The sequence below is a fragment of the Equus asinus genome, chromosome 17, assembly GCF_041296235.1.
Source record: "Equus asinus isolate D_3611 breed Donkey chromosome 17, EquAss-T2T_v2, whole genome shotgun sequence".
Classification (NCBI taxonomy): Eukaryota; Metazoa; Chordata; class Mammalia; order Perissodactyla; family Equidae; genus Equus; species Equus asinus.
Window position 1 is genome coordinate 11,554,029 of NC_091806.1, and position 14,330 is coordinate 11,568,358.

Genomic DNA, 14,330 nt, shown 5'->3' on the forward strand with positions numbered 1-14,330 from the left:
CAGTGGTGTAGTGGTTAAGTTCGTGCACACTCCACTTTGGCAACCCGGGCTTCGCAGGTTTGGATTCCGGACATAGACCTACACACTGCTCATCAAGCCATGCTGTGGCGGTGTCCCACATACAAAATAGAGGAAGACTGGCACAGACGTTAGCTGAGGGCCAAGCTTCCTCAAGCAAAAAGAAGATTGGCAACAGATGTTAGCTCAGGGCCAATCTTCCTCACCAAAAAAAGAAAGAAAGAAAAACTTACGTGATTACTTATCTAATTAAAAAGTGATAATACTTTCATTCAAGTACTAATAAATGCTAGGAAGAAAATATAGAAAGTAATGTTTAGGGGAGCAGATTAAAGGGAGGAAATCAATAGTTTAGAATCATTTCCTTCTTTTCTATGAATATGAGCCTGAAAAATATGAATAACACAGAAGAAACTTTAAAATATTTTCATATAAATACTACAATAAATATAATCCAACATTACTTCCTATTTTTAAATAATTCTACATAAGGCTAAATTTGAAACAGCATTCAAAGAAAGTATCCTTACCTCAAAAGTAACAGCAATCAAAGTTTTGTAAATACATGGCAGAAAAATCCCGATATTTATCCAATTATCTGCCAACTGATAAAGACAAGTCACATAATATAACACACATATTTAAAGCAATACTTTTTTTTTAAGATTTTATTTTTCCTTTTTCTCCCCAAAGCCCCCAGGTACATAGTTGTGTATTTTTAGTTGTGGGTCCTTCTAGTTGTGGCATGTGGGACACCGCCTCACCATGGCCTGATGAGCAGTGCCATGTCCACGCCCAGGATCCGAACCGTCGAAACCCTGGGCCACCGAAGCAGAGCGCGCGAACTTAACCACTCAGCCATGGGGACGGCCCCTAAAGCAATACTTTTATCTAATATTCATTGAACATTTGCCACACACCTGACAGCACTAACTGCTTTTCCACACTTATCTCATTTATTTCTCGCAATGACTCTATGAAGATAGGTACTACCACTATCCTCATTTCACAAATCACAAAACTGGGGCTTAGAGAAGTTAAATGATTTGCCCACATGGAGGAGAGATTCAAAATCAAATCAGCTGCCAAACTGCGTGCTCTAACCACAGTACACATAGCTTCTAAAGAACAGGCAGTAAACCTCAGACACAGAAAAAAGCCCTTTTCGTGTCCTCACACCTAGGTCATAACTACAAAGAGCTGATTTAGGAGACAGAGAGAGAGTGAATAAATCCAAATTCGTCTGAGTCACAGCACGGTGACTCAGTCTGTGACCTTAGGCAAATTCATGACATCTATGTCTCAACCCACTATCCACAAAGGAGCTGACTTCACCAGAGCTAACCATCACTTGCCTCCTGGGGGGTCGTGAGTGTTAATTAATATCTGTAATATATACACAGATCACCAGATGAAAGAGACAAGGAAAACTATAGCATTATTGTTACTGCTTTGATGCTAGAGCCAAGCACCAGAAATCAAGGTAAGTATGTGATGTGCAAGAATGTAGGGTTTGAGTACTTTGAAAAAGAACCATATAATTAGTTATTTTACTTTTAATTTTTTCCTTTTATTTCACCTTAAAAAAGCAATATAGACCATATGACCTAGCATTTATCCCAGAGAAATGATAAACATATGTTCACAGCAGCTTTACTGGTAATAGCGAAGAACTGGAAAAAACTCAGATGTTCTTCAAGGGTCAACTGATTAAACAAATTGTGGCACATCCAAACCATGGAATACTACTCAGGAATTAAAAAGAAAGGAACTATGGATACATACAATTTGGATGAATCTCCAGGGAATTATACTGAGTGAAAAACACCAGTCCAAAAGGTTACATACTGCATGATTCTATTTACATAACGTTCTTGAAATGACAAAGGGTGACAGATTAGTGGTTGCCAGGGATTACAGATAGGGCTGGGGGAGAGCGAAATGGGTCATCTTCTCCCATGGGTATTTTCCCTTGATTCTCTGTGCAAAGCTTTATTGTAACTTTACCCACTGTACTATCTGAGCATTATGATTTGAGACTGGGAGAGGCTAAGAAAGGGCTTCAGGGGAGATCCTTACAGCGATGGACACGTTGTGTATCGCGACCTGTACCTTGCCTGTATTACTGGCAATACCCTGACTGTGATAGCGTACTATGGTTTTCTAAGATGTTACCACTGGGTAAAACTGAGGAAGGGGCACACAGGATCTCTCTCTCACTATTCTTTCGTACAACTGCATGTAAATCTACATTTATCTCAAGACAAAAGGTTTAATTTTTTCAAAAAAGGTAACACATGTTCCTTGTAACAAGTCAAACAGTCTGTGGTCAGTCTCCCTCCTGAGCCCGCCCATTCCCACCCTCTTGAGATAACCACGCAAACTCACTGCTTATACAAACACATAAGCATGTTATAGTTCTGTTTTCTGTATCAAAATAAGATCAAACACACTACACACTATCCTGCAGCCTACTTTCTTCACCTATAATCACTTTATTATAGAAAGCTAAAAAAAAATCTTTAAGCGCCAAGCAGGATGGCAGGTACAGAATATTTTCTGACTGGGGTAAATCTGACAAACGTTTACCGTGCTAATGTCAACAGCCGAGTCAGCTGCATTCAGCGAGAGTCAAACAGAGAGTGCAATATAGAAGTAACATTCTAAAGAGATCTGCAAAATGCAAGGTCTTCAGCAGCTACTCGAGGCTCCCGTTCCCCCTAGGCCTCCTCCATTAACCATCCTGTGGGCCCACAGAGGAAGAAATGCTAAAGGATTTCTTTTCAGCAGAAAATTGCAAGAGGGGATAATTCTCCCATGTACTCAAGCCACAGCAAACAAACATCTCGGAAAATACATTCCTCGTTCAAGCAGAAGGGCAAGACGTATTGTTGATAATTTTTTAAACATCATTTGCAATATTAGCTACCACCACTATTCAGTGCTCATGCTTTACAGACTCTCTGTCTAAAGCTCCCTCCTCCCCCGCCTGTCTTACAGATAAAAACCTGGCTCAATGGGAAATAATTTGCCCATGACCAAACAGCCAGTAAGGGTGAAGCTGGCGTTCAAAGCTACAAAACTAGTGCTTTTTCCACTTTATCAAGCTTTTCTATATTATCACATGCCAACAGAAGAGAGTCAATGAATTTAACAAGTGTATTTAGGCAGAAGCCATTTTCTAATATGTCTGCTGACTTTGATTCAACTTTTTTTTTTTCTCATTTAGCATATTTGGGGGGGACTATATTATGTGCCAAGCCCTACTATAGGTGACACGAACAGAGAGGTGGGAACAAACACAGCAAAGCCCAGCCATCTCAAAGAGCTTTCAGTCTAGCGCGAGGGGACTGCAATACGCTGTTAAGTGTAACTACCACACTGAAATGCGGCCAGTGTCACCCTCAAGGAAGGACAGCGTGCTCTGGGTTTGGAGAATGCAGCTATCCTCCCCAAAACAGATGAAAATCCCTCACGTTAGCTTCCTTACAATTGTTCTTAGTTTCAACACTGCTCTGATAGTTCGACAAGTCACACATTGTTTCCTTTCTTGATCCTTGGGCAACACATCTGCGATGTCCTTCTACACATAACGCTGGCCTGGACACACTCAATAAGTAAGAACGGAAGCTCACCAGCTCTAATCAGCATAAAGCTCCTTCTCCAAAAATAATCCTGTAATTTTTTGAAATTTTGGCGCTGACAATGAAATATCTTTAAGCTTTTCGGTCAAATCATGGATGTACAGAGTTAAAAGTGACTGAGACATCATTTTGAACACAAAATCTTAAAAAGTTAAATTCATCCGTCCATTGTTTCCAGTCTCACTAAAGGCAGCTCTGAGACAAAAAGCCCAGGTTTCCCAACTCATTGCACGGGGTTCCTTCCAACTGCTGCTTCTCTCTTTAAGTCCAATGAAAATGAACTTAATCAAAGTCAAGTTTCCTCACTTCATAGATGACAGATGCATCCACGAATAAATAATCATGTGCAGTTTAAAGACTAACTTTATCAAAAACAAACATGCTAAGCACTCATGATGAGGTGCATACGGAGGTAAGGACTGCCTATCCTTGACGTGGCAGAAGCTCTTCAGGCATTTGGGAGGAAAACGTCAGCATGTTAAAAAATTGCCATCACACCACCACCACCATCTTAGCAATAGCTAGCATTTGGGGGGTATCTACTGTGAGCCAGCCACTTTACCTGTTATTGCTGATCCTTACACCACTCTTGAAAGACAGGTGTTATCACCGCATTGTACATTTGCACTCACCAGGTTTCAAGGAGTATCCCCGAATCCACGGCTACCCAGGGGCTGAGCTAGAACTCTAACTCGAGTCCGTGCTCTCCTCCCACTAGCCTATGCTCCCTAAGGACACGGTGACTGCACTGCAGGTGTGGCTGTGCCATCAAGTCATGACTGACAGTTACCTAACTGAACCATCTTTTCAACCTTCAGATTGTTTTTTTTTTTTTTTTTTTATTAATGTTATGATGGATTACAAGCTTGTGAAATTTCAGTTGTACATTTTTGTTAGTCATGTTGTGGGTACACCACTTCCCCCTCCGTACCCTCCCCCCACCCCCCCTTTTCCCTGGTAACCACCGATCAGATCTCCTTCTCAATATACTAATTTCCACCTATGAGTGGAGTCATATAGAGTTCGTCTTTCTCTGACTGACTTATTTCGCTTAACATAATGCCCTCGAGGTCCATCCACATTGTTGTGAATGGGCCAATTTCGTCTTTTTTTATGGCTGAGTAGTATTCCATTGTGTATATATACCACATCTTCTTTATCCAATCATCAGTTTCTGGGCATGTAGGCTGGTTCCACGTCTTGGCTATTGTAAATAATGCTGCGATGAACATAGGGGTGCAACGGACTCTTGAGATATCTGATATCAGGTTCTTAGGATAGATACCCAGTAATGGGATGGCTGGGTCATAGGGTATTTCTATTTTTAACTTTTTGAGAAATCTCCATACTGTTTTCCATAGTGGCTGTACCAGTTTGCATTCCCACCAACAGTGTATGAGGGTTCCTCTTTCTCCACAACCTCTCCAACATTTGTCGTTCTTGGTTTTGGATGTTTTTGCCAATCTAACGGGGGTCAACCTTCAGATTGTTTTAACTAATTTTCTTTCATGGTTCCTCAGTGGTCTTCCAGATTTTCCTTTTTTTTTTTTTAAGAAGCAAAACGATCGTTTCAAAATGAAATCTTATTGTGAAAACACTAAAATACCAAACAGATCAAAGTTGAGCTGCTCTGGTTTACACAGAGTGGGAGAACCAAAGCTTTTCTTTTCTCTCACGGCCACCCCCTAGGCACCTCCAAAAAACACAGTTTGAAGAACACGAGCTTAAAAACAGAAGATTCTGCCTTCTGCATCTGAGCTTTGCCATTCACTCTATAATCTCTGGCAAGAAAGTATTTCATTTTTTCTTGTCCTTTACAATAGAGATGCCACCATCAACTTGGTAGGTTTGTTATGAATATTACATGGAGGAACAAATATCAAATTCCCAGCACAGTAAGCATTTAAAAGTTGGCCCCCCTCTCTTTTATCCTGCAGAGGTAACAGTCGTTGCCAATTCAAGAAAGCTCAATAAATATATCTGATGATATTTTCAGTAGGAGAGAACTGAACAAGTAAATGCTCCCATAGCTCAACTAAAACAAACCAACCTAACAAATCCTTCGTTAAAGGTACCAACAGTAATACCCCCTCCCAGTTTAGCTTCCCAGTCAGAGGCCCATGGACGGGGAAGCTCGATTTGATACTAACAAGAGACCCCTTAGGAGATACCTTAATGAAAATAAGTCTCAGGTAAGAATTGATGTTCTGAGTACTTTAACTTTGGCATTTCCTGAGCTGAGCACTGAAACTGGCAACTTAATACTACATTTAATGAGTATTTTTATGTTCATGTTCTACAACAGAATCTAATGTTCACTTGCTCATCTTCTGGGCTTCTATTTCTCCAGGCAGCACAAACCAAAAATACGTTTATGTCATATGTACCTTCACCGAAGCAATTTTAACCTGGCCCTTCCTGAACTCTTAGTGATAATGTGTTCCCATTTCTACACGTGCAACAGGAGACCAAATCAATTTTTACAGGAAAGAGATTCTCAGTCCCCATCTAAGCCCAGCCAATAACTCTCCAGTCACACACTCTATGGACACTGCAGATGCTGGCTTTGATCCCTACGGTTTAAGAAGGATCATAACAATCAGAAAACATCATACAGCCATGGAAAGACTCATTCACGAGAAAGAACACAGCCTTGAGCATTCAACATGGGAGCCAACAAGATTCAGAATGCTAATCATCTATTTTACCAGGAGACCTTGAGCAATTCACCTACTCTCTATTGATTATTTCTTCATAAGGAAAATGAAAATATACTCATTAAAATGCCAGAGATACCGTTTTGATTAACCATCAAACAACTATGTTCTGGGGTTACCAGGGACCTCCACAAGTCATCTTTGTCATCTCCCTCATTTCTTAACAAGCCCACACCTAAATCATCCTAGAAAGACAATTATCAAGTCTTTGGGGAAGATATTTCACAACCGCCTTTGGTAACATTCCAGCACCTCGTAGTTAGGAAGTTCTTTCTAATTTGTAATCTATATCCCTCCTGTTGCAATTAAAACACATTCCCTCTTGTCTTGTCCTCTATGGAAAGAGAACATCTGCTTACCACCACCTGAACAATATCCCTTCAAGAGATTATAAAATATAGGAAGCCCATTTCAAACAGCTTCATGCAAACGCGACGTGGTTTTAAAGGGGTCACCTTAGACAATGAACATGATTAAGAGTCTTAAATTCCCAATTCCATCACTGACTGGCTCTGAAGATGACAGGAAGTTAAAACGATGCAGACACTGTACTTCAATTATCCCATCAGTAAAATGCAAATAATAAAACCAGTGAGTTAGGAGAACTCACTTCCTCAAAAGGTTAAACCTACAGGAAAGAGATTCTCTGTCCCAATCTAAGCCCAGCCAACTCTCAAAGCTCACACTCTATGGAAGCTGCAGATGCTGGCTTTGGTCCTTATGGTTTAGAAAGAATCATAACAATAATGCATTACCACAGGGCCCTGCAATTCCACTCCTACGTACATATCCAAAACAACTGAAAACAAGTACATGCACATGCATGTTTACAGCGGCATTATTCATGATATCCAAAAGGTGGAAATAGTCCAAATGTTCATCAACGGATGAATGGACAAAGAAATTATGGTATCTACATACCCAAAAGGTTACATATTATATGATTCCACTTACATGAAATATCCAGAACAGATCAATCCATAGGGACAGAATGCAGACTGCTGGTTTCCAGGGGCTGGTGGAAGGGGGGAATGAAGAGAAACTGCTTAATCAGAAGGAGGTTTTACTCTGGAGTGATGGAAATGTTTTGGAACCAGAGAGAGGTGGCAGTCGCACAACATTGTGAATGTACTAAAATGCCACTAAACGGTTCATTTTAAAATGGTTAATTTTATGTTATGTGAATTTTACCTCAATAAATTATTTTTTAAAAAAGAATGCTAGGAGAACTAACGGGGACAATATCCACAAAATGCTTAGCTCTTCCCAGGAAAGTCATCATATAAAATTCTAGGTAGAATGACAACCAAAATGTTTAACATTACCTCAATAGAGCCTATCAGACTCTCAGCAAAGAGTATGTAAATGGGAAACAAACAAGAAACCAAAAGTCTAGAGTCACAATTACACAGTATCCCATAGGGAAATAAGAGCCAAGAAATAAGTGAGTGAAGAAAGATAAATAAAGTAAATAACCAAGCACATTAGCTAATCAACTATAGCAACAATGACCATAGGAAAGCAATAAGAAAAAATAAAGGTAAAGAAAGAATTTTAAAAGCCAATAATAACAAAATATGGACCCATTAGGTAAGGAGGTGAAAATAGAAAGGCTAATGGCACTAACGTTGAAAAGTACATAAACCCTTAAATTCCGAGGCCACGTATAAGGACCATGAGAATCATTACTCTCACCATCTTGCAAGTATCCTCATTGCCTTGCCCCTTTCTCCTTTTATACAACCTCCTGGCAAGACACCAAGGCTAAGCAGCCAAGGACACAGAAATGAAAAGGTATTGTTCCTACCGTCATGGACCTTATTATATTACTTCTTCTTAAAGTATTACTTCTTACGGAGAGGCAGACAGGCTAATAATCAAAATATACAGACCATTTTCACTTCCTCCCTTTCCACTTCTTAAACCCACTCCAATCTGGCTTCTGGCCATACATTCCTCCAACATTTTTCTTGCTATGATCATCAATGATCTCTGTTGCTAAATCCAACAAAATTTAGGTGATCACTTCCTTCTTGAAACATGCGCTGCTATCAGTTTCTGAGATTTTCTCTTAAATTCCTTGGAGCTTGGTCCTGAGCACTCTTCTCCTCCTGGTCTATACACACCCTTCCTCTAGGTAATCTCATCCATTTTCCTTGGCTGTAAATACCACCTATATACCAAGAGCAGCCAGATTTATTTCCAGCGCCACTTTTGAGCACTAGCTCAAAGACTGCATACTTGATGTCTCCACTTCTATGTTTTCACAGACATCTCACACTTAGCATGACTCAAACCGAGGTCTTCATTCCACTCCCCAACTCTAGTCCAAATCTGCTTCTCCTCCAATGTTTCTGTCTCAAAAATGGCAACTTCATCTACCCAGATGCTCATGCCAGAAATCTGGGAATCATACTTGACACCTTCCTCTTCCCACATATCCAAGCCATCATTAAGTCTTGCCTGTCCTAATTCTAAAATATCTACTGAATCTTTCTACTTCCCTCAATCTCCACTGCCTACAGCCTAATCCAAACCATCATCACCTTTGGCCTGGACCACTATAACACATCCTAACGATTATACTTCCCCTACTTGTTCTGTTTCCAAATTTTCCACAATTTCCAAATTTTTTTCGACAAATTTCCAAAAATTTCCACAATGTAGCCAGAGTAATCTTTTAAAGTCATCTATTAGGTCACAACACTCATTCTTAAAATCCTCAAAGGGGGGCTGGCCCCGTGGCCGAGTGGTTAAGTTTACGCGCTCCGCTGCAGGCGGCCCAGTGTTTCATTGGTTCAAATCCTGGGCGCGGACATGGCTCTGCTCATCAAACCACGCTGAGGCAGCGTCCCACATGCCCCAACTAGAAGGACCCACAACGAAGAATACACAACTATGTACTGGGGGGCTTTGGGGAGAAAAAGGAAAAAAATAAAATCTTTAAAAAAAAAAAAAAAAACCTCAAAGGTTCCTATTATACTTAGGGGAAAAATCCAAAATCCTTGACACAGTCCGAAGTCTGTACTCTTGTCCTGTGCCCCTCTCCTGCCTCACCCACTGCTCACTGTATTCCAGCCACACAAATGTTCTTTTGGTTTCTCAAATGTGCCAAGTTCTTTCCCACCTCAAGACTTTCATATATGCTGTTCTCTTTACCTTCCCCTTTCATGCTTCTCGTCTCTGCTTAAATACCACTTCTTCAGAGAAACCCTCCCCAAAGCTCCAATATAATTCAGGTTCCCCCACTATACTCTCTTTTTCACTTTTCCATCATAGGACTTTACACACATTGCAAGCAGACTTCCACTGGTGTATTTTTTGTTTATTGTCTCTCTCTCTCCCCTCTGGACTAAGGGCATGGACAACATCTATTTCTTTCACTCTAGCCTTAGTATGGTGGCAGTAGTTTAGAGAGTTTACAATTGTTTAAAGTAGGTTAGAATCAGTATAATTTACGGATTAAGAGCAGGAAACTATGGAGCCAGGCTGCCTGGATTCAAATCCTGGTTCCACTAGTCACTAGCTCTATGACCTTGAGCAAACTGCTCAACCCCTCTGTGCCACAATTTCCACATCTATAAAATGGCGAGAATAAAAGTAGCTACACCATAAGGTTGTTATGAGAATGAAAAGAATCAATGACACAAAGCACCTAGCCAAGTACCTGGCACAAAGCACTTCAGTAAGTATTGGTTCTGATCAGCTCTTATGGTCTCCTCACCACCTACCACAGAGGGAGACATTCAATAAACATTTACTGAATGAATAACTGAAAAAGAACAGACTCCACTCTTACCATTAAATAAGGTTGTTGTTGGGTTTTTTTCCTGCTGAAGAAGATTGGCTCTGAGCTAACATCTGTGCCAGTCTTCCTCTATTTTGTACATGGGTCTCTGCCACAGCATGGCTGCTGACAAGTGGTTTAGTTCTGCCCCTGGGGACCGAACTCAGGCAACCAAAGTGGAAAGCGCTGAACTTAACCACTAGGCCATGGGGCTGGCCCCTAAATCAGTTTTTTAAAATGACAGAGCAGGACTATTATAAAGATATAAAGAAAATATGAACAGTTAACGCAAAGACTGAAGCCACCCACAATTTACAATGGCATAAAGAGACAAGAGTAATCAAAAACTAACTCCACTGGATTCCTTGCATACCACTATGCAAAAAACATGTTCACTCTTCCACAAGTTTACCCAAGGTGATTTGGTAGCTTTGACTTTTCCCTAAATGTCATTTTTTTCCATGCCTTTAATCAACTTCTCCGAAATCCTTCAAGCACCAATCACAGTTCAAATAGATGGTAAAATTCAGACGCTAACATCTTCTACCTGTTTTGCAAAGAAATGTTCTTCTGTTCCTAAAATAACTCTGGCCTGTTATGCTACATATATTACAAAAATCCTCAAAACTTTGCCATTTATCTGACACTTGGAACTCTTTCAGAAAATTTTGTTTTCTACGTTTCTCTTGCCCAGTAAAGACTCATCTGCTTACTTTAATTTGAAGGGCAGTGAGGGGAAGGAGGGACTGACACGCTGTTTTTTGTTTTTTGTTTTTTAACATTTTCTTTTTCCTTCTTCTCCCCAAAGCCCCCCGGTACACAGTTGTATATTTTTAGTTGTGGGTCCTTCTAGTTGTGGCATGTGGGACGCCGCCTCAGCATGGCTTGATGAGTGGTGCCATGTCCATGCCCAGGATCCGGACAGGTGAGACCCTGGGTGGCCAAAGCGGAGCGCGTGAACTTAACCACTCGGCCTCGGGGCCAGCCCCTGACATGCTGCTTTAACTGCCTGTTCCCTCTTCAAGTCCTCTTCAAGTTTTCTCAAGACTGTAAACTTCAATCTAGCATCACTATTATTTGTTCTCCTTCTGAAGAACACACAATGTGTTTTCTGTTTGTTTTCTGAGGAAGATTAGCCCTGAGCTAACTGCTGCCAATCCTCCTCCCCTTGCCGAGGAAGACCGGCCCCAAGCCAACATCCATGTCCATCCTCCTCCACCCCATACGTGGGACGCCTACCACAACACGGCTTTTTGCCAAGTGGTGCCATGTCCGCACCCGGGATCAGAACCAGCGAACCCCGGGCCACCGAGAAGCGGAACGTGCGAACTTAGCTGCTGCGTCACCGGGCCAGCCCCTGAACATACAATCTTTATCTTCTTCTAACAATCATATTGAAATGGTAACAGCTGGCACAGATAGTGCTATGTGCTGTTAAATGCCTTACATCTATCAACTCCTTTCATTCTCACAACAACTGTGTGATATTCTACAGATGAGAAGAGGCACAGAGAGGCTGAGTAACTTGCCCAAGTCACAGAGTAGTGGCACTGGGATTCGGACCCAGACTGCCTGGCTCCAGAGTCAGTGCCACTATGTTATTCAAGAGTCTGGGAAGGGGCCGGCCCCATGACCAAGTGGTTAAGTTTGCACGCTCCACTTCAGCGGCCCTGGGTTTCACCAGTTCGGCTCCTAGGCATGGACACGGCACCACTCAACAGGCCACGCTGAGGCGGTGTCCCACATGCCACAACTAGAAGGACCCACAACTAAAAATATACAACTCTGTACCAGGGGGCTTTGGGAGAAACAGGAAAAATAAAATCTTCGGAGGAAAAAAAAAAGAAATTAAACTCATTAGTCAAGAAAGCTGGATATTTATAAGTCATAGTTATCCTTTATGATGCCAAAGCCAGTGTCATCACACATTAAGTAAGAGACAAATATTACATGGAGCAATCTTAAATGAAGGCTTCCACTGTAATGGCAGCAGGGGAACTTTAATTTACTGAATCATGGTATGTTGTGATTGCAACTTTTTAGGGGGATTAAGGATATCATAACTGAAGACTCCAATCCCAGTGAACAGCCAGGGAACACCTTCCTCACTGCTTCATCTCTCTATCAGCCCTTGTTTGTTTCCTTCAAAGCACAGCCTAAATTTCAATATTCATCAGATACCTAGTCAACTCTGTTCCCCAGTGGAATAAACTGTACAAACCAGAACACTCATGTCTACCTTTGTACCCCAGCATCTAATGAGCATTCAATAATATTTGCTAGCTGAACGAAAGTCTGAAAAGGTAAGGGTGGAACACAGAGTCACAATCAAGAAATAGTTCTGGGGCTGGCCCCGTGGCCGAGTGGTTAAGTTAGCGCCCTCCGCTGCAGGCGGCCCAGTGTTTCGTTGGTTCGAATCCTGGGTGCGGACATGGCACTGCTCATCAAACCACGCTGAGGCAGCGTCCCACATGCCACAACTAGAAGGACCCACAACGAAGAATATACAACTATGTACCACGGGGCTTTGGGGATAAAAAGGAAAAAAAATAAAATCTTAAAAAAAAAGAAAAGAAAAGAAATAGTTCCAAAAGGTCTGAGAGGAATATTTCATAGCTCAGGAAAAACCACAGTCCAAGAACAATACTCAATGAAGAAAGGAGAAAGTTTAGGTAGAAAAGTGGAGATTATCAACCCCACAAGAAAAGGAACAGACAGAGAACGAGACAGAAAAGATACTTCCTACACTAATCTACAGACAGCCAAGCCAGCACTAACTGGAAGAGAGGGCATAAACAACCTAGTCTCCCCCATCTCAACACACAGCACCTAAAACCCGGCTTTCACTAGGACTTCCAAGCACTTACTCCTCTCCACATCAACGTGAGTAAGCTCCTCCAATGCTGCTGTAGTGTTTGTCACCACTAGCCTCCATGACTGTCACGCATAACGCTGCCCTGAAAGAACTAAGTTGTCCAAGAACCTAGATGACATCTGTTCACTGTTGCCGTAAGATAGCACAGAAGTTAACATTTGAAGAGCACTTTATCTTTTTAAAGCAGCTTCACGCACTTTTTCTCAACGGAAGTATTATGATAGAAGTATTATCTTTCCCATTCTTTACATGCGGACTCATAAAAGCATTCAAAGCCCTCGATTTGAATACCAGCTCTACTACATGGCAGCTGGGTGATCTTGGTCAAATTATTTACTCTCTCTGAGTTCAGTACCCATGGGGAAAATAGTATCTATCTTAAAGGACTGCTAGCAGTGTTAAATGAGACAACCCATGTAAAGGACATGACACATAAGTGCTCAATAAAGGACAGTAACCTTTCCTATAGCCTCCTTAAATAATTTGTACATGATTTCTCAGCAAGTAAGCTGGTAAATTTAAGACTTAAAGCCAGGTCTCCTCATTCCTTAATCTGTTTTCTTCTTACCACATCACTTTGGCAGACTGCCACATGCTACTGGGCACATAAATACATTCCGCCAATAACTGATCGCAAAATTTTTATAAGTAACTAATTTTAGCTTTGCGCAAAGGAAAAAAAATAGATCTAATTAACTTGGAGGGAAAAGGGGTTTGATATTATAAAATATAAATTACCCCCAAACCACAGGACAGGTTGTACCATAGCACTTCTGTAAAAACAGAAATTATGACAAGAAACAGAAAGTTCTCTCTGGGTTTATGAGGAACAATTGGAGAAAGAAACAAGAATGACTATGATTAAAGGAACTTAAGGGGTTTTTTTGGTAAACCAAACCACTGGGCAAAAAGATCTGTATTCCATTCCAAAATAAGTCTATCAAGGCTGAGACACATCTTTAAAAAAAAAAAGAGGCCTCAGTATGCTAACAACAAAACTTTTTCTCTAGTTCCTTTAAGAGTGGGATACATGGGAAGAGTGAGATAAATTGTCAACATAAACTGCCAACATTCATGGAGATCCTTAAAGACCATAAATGTTTAGATTTAGCATTAATAAACAGCATAAAGCAGTCTGACCAAAAGAGAAAAAGTTCTGTAAGTTTTATAACACGTGTTGAAAATATTTTGAAAATTACACGGCATAAAGTTATTACTCTGCTAATAAAAATGACTAATTTTTATCAAGTGATATACATAACGCCTTCCAGGACAAGTTCTAGATGACA

General features: G+C 40.9%; 1 protein-coding gene across 15 annotated transcripts in view; it reads right to left on the reverse strand.

The window, feature by feature from the left end:
• The window catches only part of AMBRA1 (autophagy and beclin 1 regulator 1), a 159,467-nt gene that overhangs the window by 142,763 nt on the left and 2,374 nt on the right, over nucleotides 1-14,330 (reverse strand). The gene's annotated exons all lie outside the window — the stretch shown is intronic.